Below are 21093 nucleotides of genomic sequence, written 5' to 3'. Positions count from 1 at the left end.
TCCCAGTGGAAGTTTTTTTTTCACACGTTTAAAATCTGAATTTGGAAAGAATAATCTTGCAGTATATAAGAATCTAATAAGAAAAATTAGTTGTCAAACATATGGTTTACAGGAAAGAATGTAGTTTCTAGCATCGTTAATGCAATACAAAGCACTAAAAACAGTGGTCTACTGTCGCAATATTGATTACCCGTAAAATTGATACAAACTGTTTTCTCTATATAGAATGGTTCAAAAGAATGCTACACAATTTCTCACTGTCCTAGTGACTAAAATAACTTATTGTATTTACATTATTTTGGCGTAACTATCCTTGGGTCACTTGAAACATTCATCTACATGTTACAATGTTTTATATAACTTCCAATGTATTATTTGTGTTTATCTTAACAAAAACCACTTTCAGAAAGAGTATCTAGTTTACAAAAATATGTGTCATTGCTTAAATGGCTTTACAATCCATTTCACCTGAAATATAACACAATGAAGCAATAACAATTTGTATATAGTTATTAACAGCCATCATAAACCATTAAAGTCATATTTATTTTATTTGTAAATTTTATGAAAGTTATCTATCATATATTGAATAAAAACACTTTCACCATAGAAGATCAAATATTTATATATTAAATTGGTCGTGTTGCTGCACAATTATTTTCGTAAAAAAATATATATTATTAGATAAAAAATATCTTGCGTACGACATGTACGAATAAGTGTATTGTTTTATCAATCATGCACATCTTTCAATGTAACATTAAAATGCAGAGATGTAGATATTCTCATAAAATCTAACCCTGATGTCAAAGATGCACTAAACAAATAAACTCTTATAACTGATTATTAGATATTAACAACAACATTTATTTTATATGAATTTAACTAAATATAAATAAAATTGTATAAGAGGTATAACTCAATGCAACATGAAAACAACAAGATACTATTGATAAAAAAAATCTACAAGCCTTTAACTGTATTGTTGTCTTTAGTTTTCTATGTTGTGTTTTGTGTACTGTTGTTTGTCTGTTGGTCTTTTTCTTTTTTAGCCATGACATTGTATGTTTATTCTCGACTTATGATTTTGAATGTCGTTTTTGTATCTTTCGCCTCTCTTTAATAATAATACACAGGTCTCTTATCCTATTTTAATCTGTTATCGCTAGACATTTATACTTCAGATAAATATATGTATATTAACTAGAGAATACAACTACAACCAAAACCAAATTGTTTAAAATACATAACTGTTGTTTATAGATGACCAACAAGATGTACTGTGAGTAAGGCTCATTAAATGATACACAGCCCCCCGTAAAGACCATAATTTGGTAATGCAAACCAAAACACAATCTGGACACCAAAAATAGAAAGTACATACTTATATTAGAAAATATTCTGAGAAAGATCGATTAAATTAAGATTTTAAGAAGAGAACCGAATTGAATTTGTTTCTATTTTGAACATATATGACGACGTCCATGTCTTTCCAAAGTTAACCCCACAATTATTTCAGATGACGAAAATAAATACAAGATGCAAAAGCAATTATGCGAATAAGATTCTATTAAAGTTTCACAAACGTTTGTCAAGGGGTTAAGGAGCAGTAAGTAAAATAAAAGTCGAAGAGATGGACAAATGAACGTACGGACAGACTCCCCTATCACTATATAACACGATCTTTAGAAAGTGTTTGGTGTAAAAACGGCCAACACTAAAACGGAACTGAAATATTTGGTCATAATGGGTCCTGTTATAGCTTACTAAAAAGTATTGTTTTGGTATAAGTAACCAACATTAACTTACATACTCGTCCTGCTAACGGATATTTGTCTCTTAAGCAATCGTGTCAGATCTAGTTTTCAATCTTTACATGTTGCAGATTTTAACTAGGTTATTTTCAGTACTAAACCTCTCTACAGTTCAAGGAAAATGAGGAACATAGGTATAAAAACAGCTCAGTATATAAGAAGTTTTTTCTATAGTTTTGATCTTACAAATGACATATCACAAAAAACAGGCAAAATAAAACAGACGGATGTCCCTAAATAATGGTTATTTTACTTTAGAGATCTCTGTACTTTATGGAAAGGGTTCTTTTATGGTAAGGGTAAGTTATGGTTAGTTTTAGGTAAGGATTAGGGTAAGGGCTAGTGTTATGGTTAGGAATGGGCTAGGGTTTGGTGTAAGTGTGAGTTGAGTTTGGAACACTAATGGAAAAGAAGGCCTAAAAACATGCACTGTTACTTTAATTTTAAAGATGGTATATTACACTACCTCAGTCTCTAATTTTCCATGTACTTTTAGAGAGTACCGTCAAGGACGTCGCTGGAAATTCAATTTTGAGCAGTTTTAAAAGTAAATTTGTCTGCAGAAATAAACAAATCATTTACTTCGTACTTTTTTGGCCCTTTTAACTTTTTTGATTCGAGCGTCACTGATAAGTCTTATGTAGAAGAAACGTGTGTCCGGTCCGTATGATAAGAATATTTACACGCTTTTAGTTGTGTTTCTAACGGTAATCAATAGCAACCTAGACAAAACAAGCTGATGTTTCAACACTATTGCAGTTATTTTTTATAACAGGGTCTGTGTGTGTATGTGGACAGCAATAGTATGGCATTATAAACCAAACTGGTAATGACTGAATTTCGAGAAATCGCAATTTAAAGGACAAAAAAGTTTTAAATGCATACATAATTTCGTGAAATCAAAAATACGGATTCAATCTCAAATACTTCTCCTAAAATGATGTTCCAACCTATCGTTTAAAACAAAATTAGGAATTTAAAAATGAAATCAGTTTGTAACAAATATTAAAGCATATATTAAGAACTTACATATGATATGGTTAAGTGAACTCTGCCATTGTCATTTGTAGTCAGCCATTAGACTATATTAAGATCACATTAGTTTACCTTTGATACATGTGTTATGTAAGTACATTTTATTGAAGCTTGAATAATATTGATAAATTTCATGACAATTGGGAATAGGATATAGCTTGAAACTTAAATATTTAATTCCCATATAATAATAAAAGCGTCTTTAATGAGTTAATTATTATAATTGTAATAAAATAACGAAAGTGCATATGGGTTGTTAAACATATTTTTTCTTATGATTAAAATCAATTCTCTTAACATCAAACGTTTTTAAAGTTTTTGGTTTGCTTCATAATGGTTTCAAATTTGACCTTAAAAAATGTTTAGATGAAACATGCGAATGTCTTGTATATCATTCAAATGACCATATATATGCTTAGAAAGAAAGTAGTTTTGTTTACCATTTCAAAGTCATCATCAACAAAACGAATACCCAATAGCAAATTTCGTATCACATTGCAGGATAGGCCAAACAAAGTTAACATATTTTTCGTTACCTTTATTCATATCAACCCCCGTTAGTGTAATGCTTTTTCAACCAAAAATTAATGTGTCTTTATGATGATCGCGTCTTTGTACAATACAATCAATAATAAACTTTGCTTCGGACGTATGAAATTTATAATGTGGTCTGTTCATTTTTTTTTAAATATATTTTACTGTACCAAACTTCTTAAACTTAACCTGACCCCAGATTGTTTGAGTCTGATTAACTTATTCGAATTCTTTATTTAAGAAATAGTTCATGCAAGCAATATACTTGTTATTTGTTGGAAATTTTCATATGGCCCAGGCAACCTTCACCCTAACCTGAAATAGTATTGTAACAAGACAACATAGAAAGACACACTATAAAATATCAATTGAAATGGCTTAACTCAATCAAAAACAATTATTAACAAAAACAATTAAACATACACTGAACGAATAAATTTGATCTATGACACAATGTCAAAAAGACAACTATAACCTTGGACAAAATGGCGTTAAATAAAATAACGTACACAGGTGAATTTAAACAACAAAAATGCATTACAAATTGTGTAACAGGTCAAATTAATACGCCAGTACGATTTGAGATTTTTCAGTAACTGAAAGCTATTTAAAAGCCAAAACAATTAATAATAAAAAAATCATGCATCAGAGACTAAAACCAACTTAAACACATCCAAGGGATGTAGTGTTTTAACGCCATGGACAGTCAAAGAAGACATGACTTGTGCAATGCCAAAATAAAAGTATCGACAGGCAGTAGGATAGTTTTGATTTAACCCTATAATGAATATGTATAATGTCATATATAGAAAAAGCATCTCTATATAGAAAATGAACGTGGATGTGTATTTAAACATCCAAAAATCCATTCGAAAAAAAAAAATTTAGTTATGTTTTAATTTGTTGATGACAAAATCGACATTTGTGCCAATGTAAACAATATTCAAAGATCTTATTGCAACATTAATAAGATAATCTTTACTAATAAGTTTGTTTAAAGGGTTCAAGTAGTTTACACGGATCACATAATGATTTCCGCGCTTTAATACAATATTACCGTAAAATTTAGGATATGAAATACCGTTTTTAAAAAGTTTTCTACAGGAACAGCCAAATTTACTAATCAAATCTGTATCTTTGAAAGAATTTAGTAAAAGTTTTAAGTAATTTATGGAAACGACATCCCAGACTTAATAATTTACCAGTGATGCATTGATTACGTTCGTTAAAATCTATTACATAACTACACACACGGGCATAACGAACGAGTTGGAATATATAAACACCGTATGATGGAGCCAAAGGAACACCACCGTCAAAAAAAGGAAAATTAACAATAGGGAATGACAAATCGTCTCTTTTCTCGTAAATTTCAGTATGGAGTTTCCCTTTAGAAATTGAAATGTCTAAATCTAGAAAAGGACAACTACTGCTGTTTATGTTAGATTTATTTAATATAAGTTCCTTTGGGTAAATTTCGGTAGTATATTTAGAAAACTCTGGATTATTTAACGAACAAATATCATCAACGGTAGGTATTGTTGAATGTGTCAATCAATTGTAACAATGACGTGTCTTTACTGAGTTTGGTCATAAACTGAGATTCATGGCAATACAGGAATAAATCTGCTTTTAAAGGGGCACAATTAGTGCCCATTGGAATACCTACTCCCTGTCGATACACTTTATCGCCTAAACGTACATATATGTTGTCTAGGAGAAAATTTAAAGATTCAATCATATCTTCACATTTCCTGTAAGTGTATCTATACAAAAAGAAGATGTGGTATGAGTGCCAATGAGACAAACTAAGTCACATTGTGTAAAAAGTAAACAGTTATAGGTCAAAGTACGGCCTTCAACACGGAGCCTTGGCTCACACCGAACAGCAAGCGATAAAGGGTCCTAAAAAGACTAGTGTAAAACAATTCATACAGGAAAACTAAAGGTCTAATCTATTTACAAAAACGACAAACGAGAATCAATATGAACAACACTAACTAGCATTCTTTTTTTTTCGTTACAAAAAAAGGCTTTAAACGAGTTACAACAAGTATTATTTCATTGAAATAATATAACAACCATTTTTTATCTTAACTATGACTTTTGTGGCTTTGTTTAAATTGATAAACGTATTGATATATTTAATATATAATCATTTGGGTATAGGCTATTGAAAAAAAAGAAGTTTGAAAGGAAAACTCCAATCCTTTATTTATTAAATTCGATATTAATAGTTTTTTTTTTATTTGGATTGGTATATTAAAATGGATTTAAGCGGTTTGTACCCCAGTAAGGTACATTTATTGCTGATCAAATGGACATAAGTTACAGGAAAATAGAACCGTATACCTTGTTTTCCTTCACTGTCTAAATTGCAAATGAATTGCATTGATTTAAATTGTGTTCGTTGTAGGATTTCTTTTATTCTTAATCTACATGCAGTTATGAAAAGACTTCAATGACAATTAAATGAATTGATTGCACTCATGTAGTGATCAAATTAAACATTTCTCTCCATTTGATTTGTAAAAATTTCCTAATAAATTCCAGCAATAAAGAAGCAGACATATGATACAACTGCTGGTGTAGGTTTCCACTCGAAGGTATCACCAACCCAGTAGTCAACACTTCTGCCTTGAAATTAATTATCTTTGATATGGTCATAATTATAAATTAACTGTTAACATTTTCCATGTCCGAAGAAGTTTATTTTGAAGCTACAATTTGTAAAATATGTATTAAGTATTACCCAAATATTCATTATATAGCATTTTTTCAATATATAAGCACTAAAACGCTGTTAGTTTCGTTGTATGTGATTTCATCAAAATACAACAAATATTTGCATCAATATTTTAAATCTTTTTCTAATTAAAGAAATCAGAGAAGCGACATAATTAAAGTATTACGTGACTATCTGATTTATCTGACACACACACGCATATACAGAACTTGTAATGATTAAGAATTACATGTTTAAGTTTGGAGTTTTCTCTTTTAAACGAGAGACAACCCAAAATGAATTATTTCATTGCACATAACAAAGGTATTATGCCTCCAATTAAAAAGTTCAGTATGATTTATATATGTGTCTATTCTCTAAACGTGTCATATGAAACGTGCATGTTAACAATACATTTGCAGAGCTGTCTTCATCAGGCGATTATTTATTGCACACAATGCTACATAAAGGAAACAAATGAACAATCCATATTAAACTTATTCAGTAAATCTGCACTTCTATTGCATTGTTATAAATCTTTTTCAAGTTAAGAAAACTCAATAAGATGGCTAGGCGGAGTGACAAATTCACTACGCGCACTGACTAAAATAATTTGTTTGAAACTAATGATTAATAATTCATCATGATAAACTGTAATTGTGGATACAATTGTTCTAAAAGTATGTTTGCGACACCTTGAAACAAATTACAAACCAGCAAAAATGTTGTGCATGAACACGAGCAAATACATGTTCAATACTGCAAAGATTTGAACACCACACCTAATTTCTGGATTTTAAGACTTTGAAGTGATTCCATATCTAATTATAAAACTTTAGGTCAATATTTCTATACGAACAAGGCGATGTTATTTTAAATACCATTTTGTCAAACATTTGTTCCGGGACAAGAGTAGCTGCAGTGTTTTCCGCGTCCAGACACCTAGATATAGCAACACGTCTGTCCAAAATAAAAAAAAAATCGATAGGATTTGGCTGTAGTTTTGTCTGTCGTGCAGAGCCAAAGGAGCTCCTGTTGCCGGAAGTGCATAAGTTTTTAGTTCTCTATGTTGTTTTTGTAGACTGTTTATCTTTTCGTCTTTTTTTACTTTTTTTAACCATGACGTAAAAGAAAAGAAAGGATATGGTTTTCCATCCATGACACACAATCAGTATGTGCACAGCAAAAAAACATAGAAAAGTAAAGGTACAGCGCTTTTTTGCTCATCCTCACCCCAAAGTCACAATGAGGCCTCCAACACGGAATCAAAAACAAAACTCTGAATTCACGTTGTCAGTCTTTGACTTTCGATTTTGACAATCCCATTAGTATCTTTTTACCTTTTTACAAGCAATGTATCGATGTCTTTGCTCATGAACATTTTGTCCGCGGAGACTTCATCCGCAAAGAGGCATACAATTCATTAAACTTCAAACATCTTATAGAATACTTGGTTGGACGTCGCCCAGTATAAAAGGTCCGAAACAATGTCATTAAAGACACGGTGTCGTTATAAATAGCAGATGTCCCTTTATCCAAGACATGGAAAATACCTCGAATACAGCATATTTACATCATCACACTAATGACAATAACAATTATTGTCGCACTCGGCCGTGTACAATTCTTCTACACACCATTTTGGTCTTTAATGACTGTGAACAACAGTGTCTCATTTATAAACGTAAACCCGAAAATCCCACAACCTGTTTAATTTCAAAAACAGATGCTCAACTTTCTAGCAATTTACAAAACAATCTTACTAAATAAGGAACTACGATGATATGTATTGAAAAAAAAACATTGAATCCGGATTAATGGGTAACCTTTGTGGATTGGAATATGTGCTTGAAATAAAAAGAATGCTTAATAAACGTATGTGCAGTTAAAAATAAGACATTAACACCAATGCTAATGACATTGATATCAAGATTTCAATCAGTCTTTAAATATTGTTTTTGTTGGTATAAACATTATTGTTTTATATATATAACAGCCTCCGGGACAAGTTTGCAATTCCGCTGAGTGCAAAAGCTGTCACCTTAATTTTTGGAGTTAAGTCAAAATGAAGTTGATAACTTGGTTGGTCTTGGTTCCCTGATATTTGTCCTAAATATTTTTGGCTCTAGCACCACTGTTGAAAAAGTTATGCCCCTTTTTTCAACAATTTCCTAAGAGGAAAAGTAGTTTTCCTCAAAGGAAATCAAATTTCCTTAGGAAATTTGCTGCATTAATATTTCCTTTGAGGAAATTCTATTTCCTCTGAGGCAATTTGCGGCTTCAAATTTTCCTTTGAGGAAATTCTATTTCCGCTGAGGAAATTTGAGGCTTCAAATTTTCCACAGAGGAAATTTGCGCTTCAAATTTTCCATTGAGGAAATACTTTTTCCTGTGAGGAAATTTTTGACAAACACTTTTCCTTGAGGAAAAATTCAAGACCACAAATTTCCTCTAAGGAAAACAGTGTTCTCCAAATTTCCTCTATGGAAATTTCTGTTCATCAATTATCCTCTATGGAAATTTCATAACAGTAAAAACAGTATGAATATAATTTTTCCTGAGACTGAATAATTGATACAAAAGATAATTAAAACTTTAATAAAATGTTCACTGATGAGTAACATGACATACAAAAACAATAGGCTAGCTGTTTGAGACAATACAATAATATTATAAGCAAAACGCTATGAATATCATACTATTTGTGATGTTATTAATATTGTGCCCATATTTGCAGATTAAATAAATTAACTACTTTTCATGTTAATTTAACTTTTCTTCTGTTTAAGCTGCTGCGTACAATTATTAAATCTCCTACATAACAGTTCAGTGCATAAACAATTCCATCCACCAGACATCTTCCTTCAATTGGTAGAGAATACATTTTTGCAATTTGTTCTTCAAACATCTTCCTCTGTATATTTGATATGACAGAGCCATGTACATGAATGAATTCGACAACAAAATACTATTTTTTCTACATTTCTCCCTAATCCTTCAGTGAATATGTAGGTTGTTGCAATTACACAATTGTGTTCTTGTGCATCTATGATTGTACTCCATTTTGTTTACAGCCATTTTGTAGAAATTTCCTATTTCTTTTTCCAGGTAAGCACACATTTCATTTCACATTAATCCAATTACCTTTAGTTTCTTCTTGGTATTGACTTGTTGATGATCATGAAAACCAAGATGTCTGACCTATAAATACACAAAATATAAATTGAGAAAAAAACAGCAATATGAAATAAGCTTATTTTATCATGTTTAATATGAACATTTTGAGAAACTTAAATTTGATATTCGTACTTATCATGCTTATGAGTTCTCTTATTTCAGTGCTTTGTGTCCACGACTTAATATCAGTCGTTTTAGTGCCTTGCAGTGATATTGAGTTGAGCTACTTGCAACAGTTTTTACAGTTTGTTCATATGATGTGCTATTTGAACCACTGTCCTAGATTATGGTTAGGTTGAGTGCTCACAGACATGATTTTTTTATTAATTGTTATTGGCTTTGAACTAATTTGGATTGTTTTAATCTTTTCATGTTGGGGTCTTTATTGGCTGACTTATAAGGTAAGGGTTTCCTCATTATCGAAGGCCGTCATTGGTCTTTATTTGCTTGCATCCACTTCATTGAACTCTGGTGGATAGATAACTCATTTACCATACCACATTTTCTTATTTTTATAATAGTCATCATTCAAGGGCAATCACTTTTATTATATAGAAGTGGTCTTACCATTTAGGCCTTGTTGTCTTCTGTTTATCTTGTTTTGTTGATCATTTCTACTGTACAGTTGTAACTGTTTATATTTTTTCTCTATCTTCTATATTTCTTGCCCTAAACTTAAAAAAGGTAAAAACTATAATTTAATGACTACAACTATTATTATACATCAGTATGTGTTTTTCTATATACCATGATATAAAAAAAGAATGAAATATTTGTGCTATTTCATTTCACAGACTATTTGCCAGTCAACAGTTTAAAAGACATAACCCCGGTCAATAGTTTAACAAACAAACATTCCCGTACTTTTTCATCGTGTTCATACTAATTTTTCATTGGACAACAATGACGTGATTAACTATTCTTTTATGATTTGTGTGCTTGACAACGTTAAACTCTGAAATATTGTTAAGGGTATAATCTGTATGTGTCTGTCGTCAAAATTTCAAATTAATATATTACTTACAGAATCAATTAAAACAAGAGGCTATCAAGAGGCTGAATCGCTCACCTGTAATTTTTTGCTTAAATCGTTCATTTGTGGTTATTTTTGCTTTTCAACATATATTTATAAGTGGCTTGAAAATTCTATTTAAATGTTCTTTGTATCTGTCATATTTTCTTCAAAAGCAAAAAAAACCACATTTTACCCCTTTGTTTCATTTTAGCCATAGTGGCTATGTTTCTTGACGTATAAGAAAATAAAATACAAAATTTATACTAGATACTCTGAAACTCATTCAGCCAAAGTTTGGCTGAAATTGATTCAGCAGTTTCAAAGATGAAGATTTTTTAAAGCAATCAAACTAGATGAACAAATTGTGAAAAATTGTCTTTAAAGGGCAATTACTCCTCAAGGGGTCAATTGACAATTTTGGTCGTATTATCATATTTGTAGACCTTACTTTGCTGAACATATTTGCTGTTTACAGTTTATCTTTATCATTAATAGTATTCAAGATAATAACAAAAAACTGCAAAGTTTCCTTAAAATTACCAATCTAGTGGCAGCAACCCAACAATGCATTGTTAGATTCATCTGCAAATTTATTGACTGATAGAACTTGACATAAAGAACAATTTTACCTCACATAAGATTTGCTCTAAATGCTTTAGTGTTTGAGATATAAGCCAAAAACTGCATTTTACCCCTATGTTCTATTTTTAGACATTGCAGCCATGTTTATTGATGAAACAGAAAATAAAACACAAGCTTTATTCTAAATACCCTACGGATCATTCAGCCTAAGTTTGGTTGGAATTGGTTCAGTAGTTTCAGAGAAGAAGATTTTTTAAAGTTAGAAAACATGATAAACAAATTGTGTAAAATTGTCGTTAAAGTGTAATAACTCCTTAAGGTTGCAATTCTGTAAATATAGACAATGCAATTTCCATAGGAACTCCCTTTGCGGCTAAAACTGTGACACTTTTACTATGAAGTTTCGTGAAAAATTATATCCCAGAACGGAAAGTTTATATGCACTACTATTTTATTCAAAGGTCAGAATATAGGGCTGTGCGGCATATTTTCAACATTTATATGCCCTGAACTTCTAAGAGTTTAAACTTATACTAAAATTCTATACTACCCTTACCTTCATATTTGGACCTCCTAAGAATTAAAATGTAGGCGCTACCATGTTTTTCTATACTGGTTACATTCCCAAGTGATGTCTCTATGAGAGGAAACACAGAAATCATAAATGGGAACCAGTACATTAACAAATTAACATATCTATGAATATTATATATCTCCCCAAAAGAGGCGTGGTTTGAGAAACAGCTGTATTTACAAAGTGCAACCTATACAAATATTTATTCAAATAGAAAACCTTCTAAAAACACTTATTCTCACAACAATACTTATTTATCAGAATTATAGCCTTAAGGAAATCACTGCATATACTCTAAGTTTCCTTTTACAGTACATTTTATACCCCTACCCCTGTTCCAGTTTTTTAAAGAATTTGAAAACAAGACTTTAACCATTGCCAGCTTACCCTATGTGCATGTTTTCTGACATGAAATGTCTAAAACATGTTTGAAACTATTCTGATAACAAATTGAAAGCATTTTAGAATACTATAAATGTATTGTTTAGAAGTTAATCATTCCAACATTCAAGATTATACAAAGTATCCAATCCTGCTTGTGTCTCCAGTCCACATCTTACTGTATGCCTATTTGTCAATGAAAGTTCACAATTTCTGTCTCAAATGGTCAGTTAAGAATTCTTGTCACAACAGAATCATCTCTAACCATATAACTAACATAAGTTAGTTAATGTATGAACTAGAAGTGTCTAAACAAAGCCATATTTGCAAAATTGTATTTAAGAAGATATCAGTCTGGTGCATAAATTCACTAAAAGTTTGATAGAAATGACGGCTTACATCTTATTTTTGCATAACTTTCCAGCACAGTTATTGTTTTGTTTACAAAAGACCTTGAAAATAATAAAATCATAGCATTTACAAGTTAAATTATCTGTTTTATGACCCAGGGTAGGCATTTTTTTCTGTTTTTTGCCCACTGGGGCCTCACATTTCCTAAATATTTTCCTTGTTTCTAGCAATGTGGAGTATTTAGTATATATTTAGGATAGAACACACTATTGTAAGTTTTATTGAGGTCTTTTTGTAATTCTAGCTTGTACTTTTTAATGCCGCGGTCCCAAAAAAACACATTTAGGTGTTACGGCTTACTTTTGGGTTATCGACAGGACAAAAATAACCCAACAAAATTATTTAGGAAGGATCAATGAGTTGCAATGACTGCGAAGAGTAAATATAAACACTTCTAAACAATTTAAATCACAAATAGGCATATATTGTGAATTTATTTTGAATTCAGGGCTTTAAGTAAACCATGCATACTGTAAACTGTGAATTTATGCTGAGTCATCATAGTTAAGGCTCAGGATTTTCTCAATCTTCATGAAAAATTTATAAAACTTCATATTTGAGTTAAATTCTTTAAAATCTCTGAGATAAACCAGATTTTGTGAAATTCTGTATGTTCTATTTTTTAACCCTATATAGGTTGCAATTCTGTAAATATAGACAATGCAATTTCCCATAGGAACTCCCTTTGCGGCTAAAACTGTGACACTTTAACTATGAAGTTTCGTGAAAAATTATATCCCAGAACGGAAAGTTTATATGCACTACTATTTTATTCAAAGGTCAAAATATAGGGCTGTGCGGCATATTTTCAACATTTATATGCCCTGAACTTCTAAGAGTTTAAACTTATACTAAAATTCTATACTACCCTTACCTTCATATTTGGACCTCCTAAGAATTAAAATTTAGGCGCTACCATCTTTTTCTATACTGGTTACATTCCCAAGTGATGTCTCTATGAGAGGAAACACAGAAATCATAAATGGGAACCAGTACATTAACAAATTAACATATCTATGAATATTATATATCTCCCCAAAAGAGGCGTGGTTTGAGAAACAGCTGTATTTACAAAGTGCAACCTATAGGAGTCCATTGACAATTTTGGTTATGAAACTTATTTGTAGATCTTACTTTGCTGAACATTTTTGCTGTTTACAGTTTATTTTTATCATTAATAATTTTCAAGATAATAACCAAAAACTACATATACTCCTTGAAATTACCAATTTAGTGACAGCAACCCAACAATCATGACAATGGGTTATTAGATTCATCAGACAATTTGAGGGCTGATAGAACTTCACCTAATGAACAATGAACTCTGTGTTAGATTTGCTCTAAATGCTTTGGGTTTTGAGATAAAAGCCAAAAACTGCATTTACCCCTATGTTCTTATTTAGTCATGACGACCATGTTTTTTGACGAAACAAAAAACAAAACACAAACTTTATTGTAGATACCCTAAGGATCATTCAGCTTAAGTGTGGTAGGAATTGGTTCAGTAGTTTCAGAGGAGAAGATGTTTGAAATAGTTTACACCCGACGGACGACAACGGTTGACGACAGACGACGACGGACGCCAAGTGATGGCAAAATCTCACTGTTCCTTCGGAATGATGAGCTAAAAAGGCAAATTTAAAAAATTGCGCTGGCTCTATCCAAAAAAGATTTTTACAGTGTAGTGTACTACTTTTGGGACAGAACATATTAACATAATACAAAAATCTATAAGCTATAACTCAAATATGGACAATTTTATGTTTAAAGGGTCTATAATTTAGTTTGACAACTTCAGACATACTAATATTTGACCTTTTCAAACTATACCAAATCACTACTTAAGGATGTTCGCTACTCTGTTTCAAAATAAAAAGTTTTTTAAAAGACTGTTACAAATTGAAAGTATATGAAAAAAGGAACTGAAAAAAAATTAAGGGTATCACGGGCGGTCTCAATTACAAGACCTACCTATCATATTTATTGTTAATTTTGTTAATTTATTTCCGTCATGAACACACATTAAATACTTTCCACTGGATATTAATCCGGTACGTCAGACACACCCGACATTTATCAACCAAAAACTCAGTATTTTACAGTAGGGAATGAATATCTCCCACGTTCACTTGTCCCTTGAAGGATCAATATTGAATTTCTTCTGAAATATTAATAATGATCAATGATTGTAAAGAAAAAAATCCACCATGATAGTAGTTTGTTAATTAACTGGCTCCATGGTGTTAAACATGTCACCTTTCTTTTAAAAATAACTGATTAAAAAATATGAAGCCTTTACTGTAAAATAAATCATTGTAATAAAAATAAATTCATCCAGATTTTTCTCTCATAACCTTTCAACAGTTATTGTAAACTAATTTGTTCGAACTATAATTATCCTATGACTTGCTGTCCGTTTACCAATATTTTTACTTTATATTGTGTTTTCATAATCATTGATCATTAACTTCATGTTTTGCGGATACTTATAAGGGGGTAATTATTATAGCCAGTAATAGCTAACAATTTATCTAAAGAAAACGAGATGCTATATTCAAAATCTCAACAACAAAATTCTACACTTTCATTTATCTGGGTCTTTTTGTCTCCGCTTCGAAGCCGCTATCCCGTACCAAACATATCTATTCACGATGTTGGGGTTTGGCAATATACAATCATGTAAGCAATATACAACAGGCAGTAGATCTGAATTTGTAAATTGTTATTTTGGATTTTACCTGATTAGGACGTGTCTCGTTGAATTTTCTAATAAACTTACACACACATAATCTGACTTTTAATCGTAATGTTATGAGATCTATAAGAACATAGAGCTATAGGCCTAGTTGCATGCAAGTCTTTACAAATTATATATTTTGGTATGCTATAGTTGTTTTTATAGACTATTTGTCATTTGGTCGGGGTTTTTTTCAGTTTTTCACATGGCGTTGACTCGAGTTTGATATATTATGCATCTTTTGTGCTGTATTTTAACAATTATTTACAAGCATGCTGCATGTTTACACATTCATCACTATACCGCATCTAGATAAAACATTATTGTAAAAAAAAAATAAGGAGATGTAGTATGATTGGTGATGAGACAACTATCAACCAGAATTTAAAATACCTGATATAAGCAATAGTGACTTACTTCCTTTCCTCAGAGTGATCGTAAATTAATCAGATAAGCTTGAGGAGGGGTGGGGGGGGGGGGCTTCATATTAAAAGAAAAGAAATAAGCATTAGCTGTTTGTGATAAATATATAATACACTCAAAGTAACAGAAATAGCTCTTGAAAGCTCTGTCATCCCGGCACTTTTAACTGTTTTTTGACGCGTGCAAAAAATTGCAGCACCTGGTTACAGGGGCTCATTTGACAAATTATTATCTTTCGTAATTTAAGTTATAAAATCTAAATTTTAAGTGATCTAAAATGTTCATGACTAACGAGTATTTTCACTTGTACGATTTTTCTGTGAAATGAGTCTAAGAGTATATACATGTATATCTGGATACTGACTGCATAGTAAAATATTTATGTACCTATTAGTTGCGGCTCATTTTGGTCTTTTAAGTAAGTTTCCTTCCCCTGCATTACTTGATCGCTTTTGTAAAAAAATAAACAGCACAACAACAACAGCACTCGACGTCAGTATTGTACCAAAAAATGAAAAAAATATTCAAAAAGAAGGCTCATAAAATTCAAATACTGGTAAGCACACACACACACTAACCTGTCACCACAGACATGATCTTTTTGTTAATGCGCCAAACTCATTTCTTCCACAGGACAACGATGTTGATGGTGGGGAAAACCTAGTCCAAATAATTATGACGTCTTGCAAGGCTATTTAGGCGTCTCAGAAAAAAAATTAAAATAGCCTTGCCAGACGTCATAATTATTTTGACTAGGGAAAACCCACCAAATCATTAGTTCCCCAAATGAGTATCCTAGTTTAAAGGTTTTTTTAATATATACATGATATAGTTATTTCATATTTGAATGGCACACGTATATTCATGAAAAATCAACAAATGATCCTAAAGTCGGAAAGATGAATAGTCCTCTGACTTTACAAACTTGGAAACAGTTGTGATGTTGCTTTGCTCTATAGATAACCGTACAACCATCAACAATGAGCAAAATTCACACCATATAGAAAGCTGTCAATATAAAAAAAAAGGCTTCGAAATGACAAATGTAAAACAAATCAACAAGAAGCCTAACATTTATAATAGAATTTAAAATAAAATTGAAAATAGAAATGGGGAATGTGTCAGAGAGACAACAACCCGACCAAAGAGCAGATAACAGTCGGAGGTCAACAATGGGACTTCAATGCAGCCAGAAAATCCCATAACCTGAGGCGTGCTTCAGCTTGCTCCTAAACAAAAATGTATACTAGTTCAGTGATAATGGACGTCATACTAAACTCCGAAATATATAAAAGAAACTAAAATTAAAAATCATACAAATCTGACAAATGCCATAGGCTCCTGACTTGGGACAGGTGCAAAAATATGGTGGGGTTAAAAGCCTATATACTGTAAAATTCAGAAATTATTGCATGCATTTATTAATATTGCCAATTAACATAATCATGATAATTTCCCTTTCAATTTTTTAAAAATTCTGATTTAAGTTTTTGTTGTATATTGGGACTTTAGATAGTCTCAAGAATGCTTTCATCAATTTTTATGAAACTTTGGTGAATTGTTTTTATATATTGACATAAACTAATTTTCATTTTTATGACCCATAGTGGAGGGGGCATTAAGTTTAACCCTTGACCGTCTGTCCGTCTGTCCCAAAGTCATGAAAGTTGGTTTTTGTTCCCTAATTTAGTTTGCCTCAACCAAATGTTATAAAACTTTTACAAAAGCTTATTACCACAATACTCAGATCAAGTGTGAATTTTGGTGGTGTCAGTGTTACCTATCTAGAGTTATGCCCCTTTACAAATGGAAAAATTGCTGAATTTTTGGTTTCCCGCTCTCTAACTTAAACTTTAGTTTGCCTCAACCAAATGTTATGAAATTTGCACACAATGCTTATTACCACAAAAAAAAATTGAATTTTGGTGGTGTCACTTTTACTGTTCTAGAGTTATGTCCTTTACAAATGGAAAATATGATGAATTTTTCGTTTCCGTCCTCTAAATTAAGTTTGTCTCAACCAAATTTTTTTAACTTTAACACAATACTTTTTGACACAAAATCAGATCAAGTTCAAATTTTAGTAGTATAAATTTTACCGTTCTTCAGTTATCTTCCTTTATAACTTTATATGATATGCAAGCCGGAGTATCATCCCCTATTTATTTTTATATAAGATGCGATTTATTGAATTTTAGTTGTTGGAAAATTGTTTAAAATTGTCCATTTTCACACTTTGGAAGGTTTTAGAAATGTATTTGTTAAAAAATCACGGCCATAAACTTATATACACTTGCGATATTCCTAAATGGAGCCAAATTATTTTCATGTTTTGTTTCAATGAATACCACTCTGTGTGCATGTCCTTTTTTAGCTCACCTGGCCCGAAAGGCCAAGTGAGCTTTTCTCATCACTTGGCGTCCGTCGTCCGTCGCCGTTAACTTTTTACATTTTGAACTTCTTCTAGAGAGAAGTAAAATCACAAAAATACTGAACTCCGAGGAAAATTCAAAAAGGAAAGTCCCTAATCAAATGGCAAAATCAAAAGCTCAAACACATCAAACGAATGGATAACAACTGTCATATTCCTGAAAGAACCACTGAGTGGAATGGAATCAAACATGGTATGAATGTTCCTTATGAGGTGCTGACCAAGAGTTGTTACTTTGTTGCCGATCTATCATCCAAGATGGCCGGCAGCGGGGGACTTAGTTTAACATAGGACCCTATAGGAAATACATACAAATGTCTTCTTTTAGAGAACCACTGTATGGGCAGGGGTTAAAAAAATTTGTTACAGCTCACTAGCCCAGGACTTATTGGTAGCAGGATTTTACTAGCCCTGTTGAAAGAGCTGCTAGCCCATCAAATCTGACCTGCTAGCCCGAGTATACCTTTCAAATTTAGAGTGGGTGTCCCTTGTTTTGAATGCGGCATTATACACGGTATTTGATAAAATAAATCAAATAAATTTTTGTTTTATTGATTATAACAAGGATCTCTAGACATCATTTTGGATATCCCTTGTACTATGGGTTCTTAAATATTTTCGGGCACAGAAAACATGTTCATTGATATTGTCATGTTAAACCAGTGGTTCAATTCGTATATTTGTTGTTCCCACATACAAAGCAGACTTTTTATCAGCGAGATCGGGAAAATAACGGCAATATTCACAAAACATCATCTCTTGTTTATCATCAGTAACAGTCGACCTTGCCCATGGGGTATCTTTCTGTCCATGACACTATAAATGTTTTCCGCTTTTCCTGGTCGTATTTGGCATTTTTTGGGGATAAATTTTCAGCCTCATTACCCCCTTCATCTACCGTTTTTCGTTTTAAAACTGTTTAAAGTTCCTGTGGTGGCCGTACTAAAATGTTTAGAAATAATTTGTGCATGGTTTCAAGCTCAAATTAACAGCTGTCCGACAAGACAGGTCAATATCGATCATTACATCATACACCCAAGTACCATTAATTGAAAATCTCGGCATAAGCAATGTACAATACCCCCTGTACTGAGAAATTGATATTGAAAGTACGTGAATTGCGATCAATACATGATACCGGTCCACCCAGAGTTAGTTGTTCTATTTTTAAAACATGTACAAAATCGGTTCAAATTCTTGGAATCCCGGATGACGTACGTAGTTGAATCTGATTGGCTAAGATAGAATAGTGATGAGGGGATTTTCCACTTACTATTTTGGAAATGCCAAGAATTGTTTGTTACTAGTCCGTCGGGCATATTCGGTTACAAGTTTTAATTGCCCGAAGTGTAAAAGTCTAGTCCCGGGCGTCGGGCTAGTGGATTTTTTAACCCCTGAATGGGATGAAACCAAACATAGCATGAATGTTCCTTATGAGGTGCTGACCATGTGTTGTCACTTTGTAGTCGATCCATCATCCAAGATGGCGGCCAGCGGGGACTTAGTTTAACATAGGACCCTATGGGAAATGCATACACATGTCTTCTTTTAGAGAACCACTGAATGGAATGAAACCAAACATAGCATGAATGTTCCTTATGAGATGTTGACCAAGTGTTGTTACTTTGTAGCCGATCCATCATCCAAGATGGCCGCCAGCGGAGTAGGACAATATTAAACCAAATATGGCCTCAATCATTATTAAAGTATCTGTTATGATTTTTATCTTTTTTTATATGATTTCAAAAACCCAAATAGAGTCAGGTGAGCGACACAGGTTCTTTAGAGCCTGTAGTTTTGGTGGGTTTTTTTTAGGGGGGTCTTAGTTTTTCTATAATGTAGTTGATCATTAAAATTCATTTAAAGCATAAACCAAAGCTAAATGGGCAACAAGCTTATCAAGCTCTCATGGTACAGCTTTTTATTAAACACGCATTGATATACATTAAACAGCAAAATAATTATTGATGCAAGATGTCATTAAATAATAATTTTTACTCTTTTTATGTGTAGAACAAGAACTATAGAAGATACAGAGAAATTATAAACAGCAGAAATGATAGGCAACTTAAAATTTGCAGAAGTCAACAAAACCTAAATGGTAAGTAAACTCATCATAGATACCAGGATTAAATTTTGTATTTACGCCAGATGCGTGTTTCGTCTACAAAACCCTCATCAGTGACGCTCGATAAGACTCATAAGGCCACTTTTATAAAAGTTATTGCCCTTGAAAGATGAATATCATGATTATTATAAAAATAAAACGATGTGGTATATTAAATATGAAAACTATTGATCATGGCTCTAAGAAAGCAAATATAGGCCAGTGACGGCCTTCAATAATGAGAAAATCCATACCCTATTGTCAAAGTAGTCAGCTATAAAAGGCCATCAGATGAAAAATTGAAATAATCCCAACTGTAGAGTAGTTTATACCTTAGATGAATTTGGCTATTTGTTTTAGGTATTTTTGTCATATAGCTCCTCAACTGTTTCGGTACTTATACATCCCTCGGATTTCAAATGTTTGGCTTTGAGCGTTCCTGATGAAGGTAAATCCAGAAAATCGCTTCGGACGCATGAAATTATTAAACGTGTTGTTTTCAATTTTTTATAACAAAACAAAAATTAAAAAAAATAAATATGACAGATATGAAACAACAACAACCACAAATTTTAGTGTCAGAATAAACTACAGGTTCCGAACTTGGGACAGACACAATAAGAATATGGCAAGGTTATATAAAGATAAGAAGATGTGGCATGATTGCCAATAAGACAACTCTTCACCAGACAACAAATGACATAGGTTTCCTGCAAAAAAAAAACAGTCCGGACAAAGCAGGAAATTTATACCTTTCCCTTAATCAAAAAGACACAAAGATCTGTTAGTAATCACAGTTACTGACAGCTAGTTAAGAATCAATAAAAACCAATACATGTAATAAAAAAAAAAGGTTTGTGAGCACTCAACCCTACCCTTACTTTGGACAGTGGTTTAACAGCTCAACATTCAAAGAACAAACTGTAAAATAACCGTTACAATTGCCTCAAAACGAAAGATTGATAAAATGCACAAAATCAACTAATATAAAAACTCATCGACAAAAAGCACGGAATTAAGAGAAATCACAAGTAAGAAAGGAAATATTCTTAAAATGTTCATAAACATGACAAAATAAGCTTTTTTATTGCTGTTTCTCTCTCCATTTATAACATTTTATTTGTTTATTTTGTGTATTTATAGGTGA

Source organism: Mytilus californianus, unplaced genomic scaffold, assembly GCF_021869535.1.
Source record: "Mytilus californianus isolate M0D057914Y unplaced genomic scaffold, xbMytCali1.0.p SCAF_45, whole genome shotgun sequence".
Classification (NCBI taxonomy): domain Eukaryota; kingdom Metazoa; phylum Mollusca; class Bivalvia; order Mytilida; family Mytilidae; genus Mytilus; species Mytilus californianus.
This window is presented reverse-complemented; position numbering follows the sequence as displayed.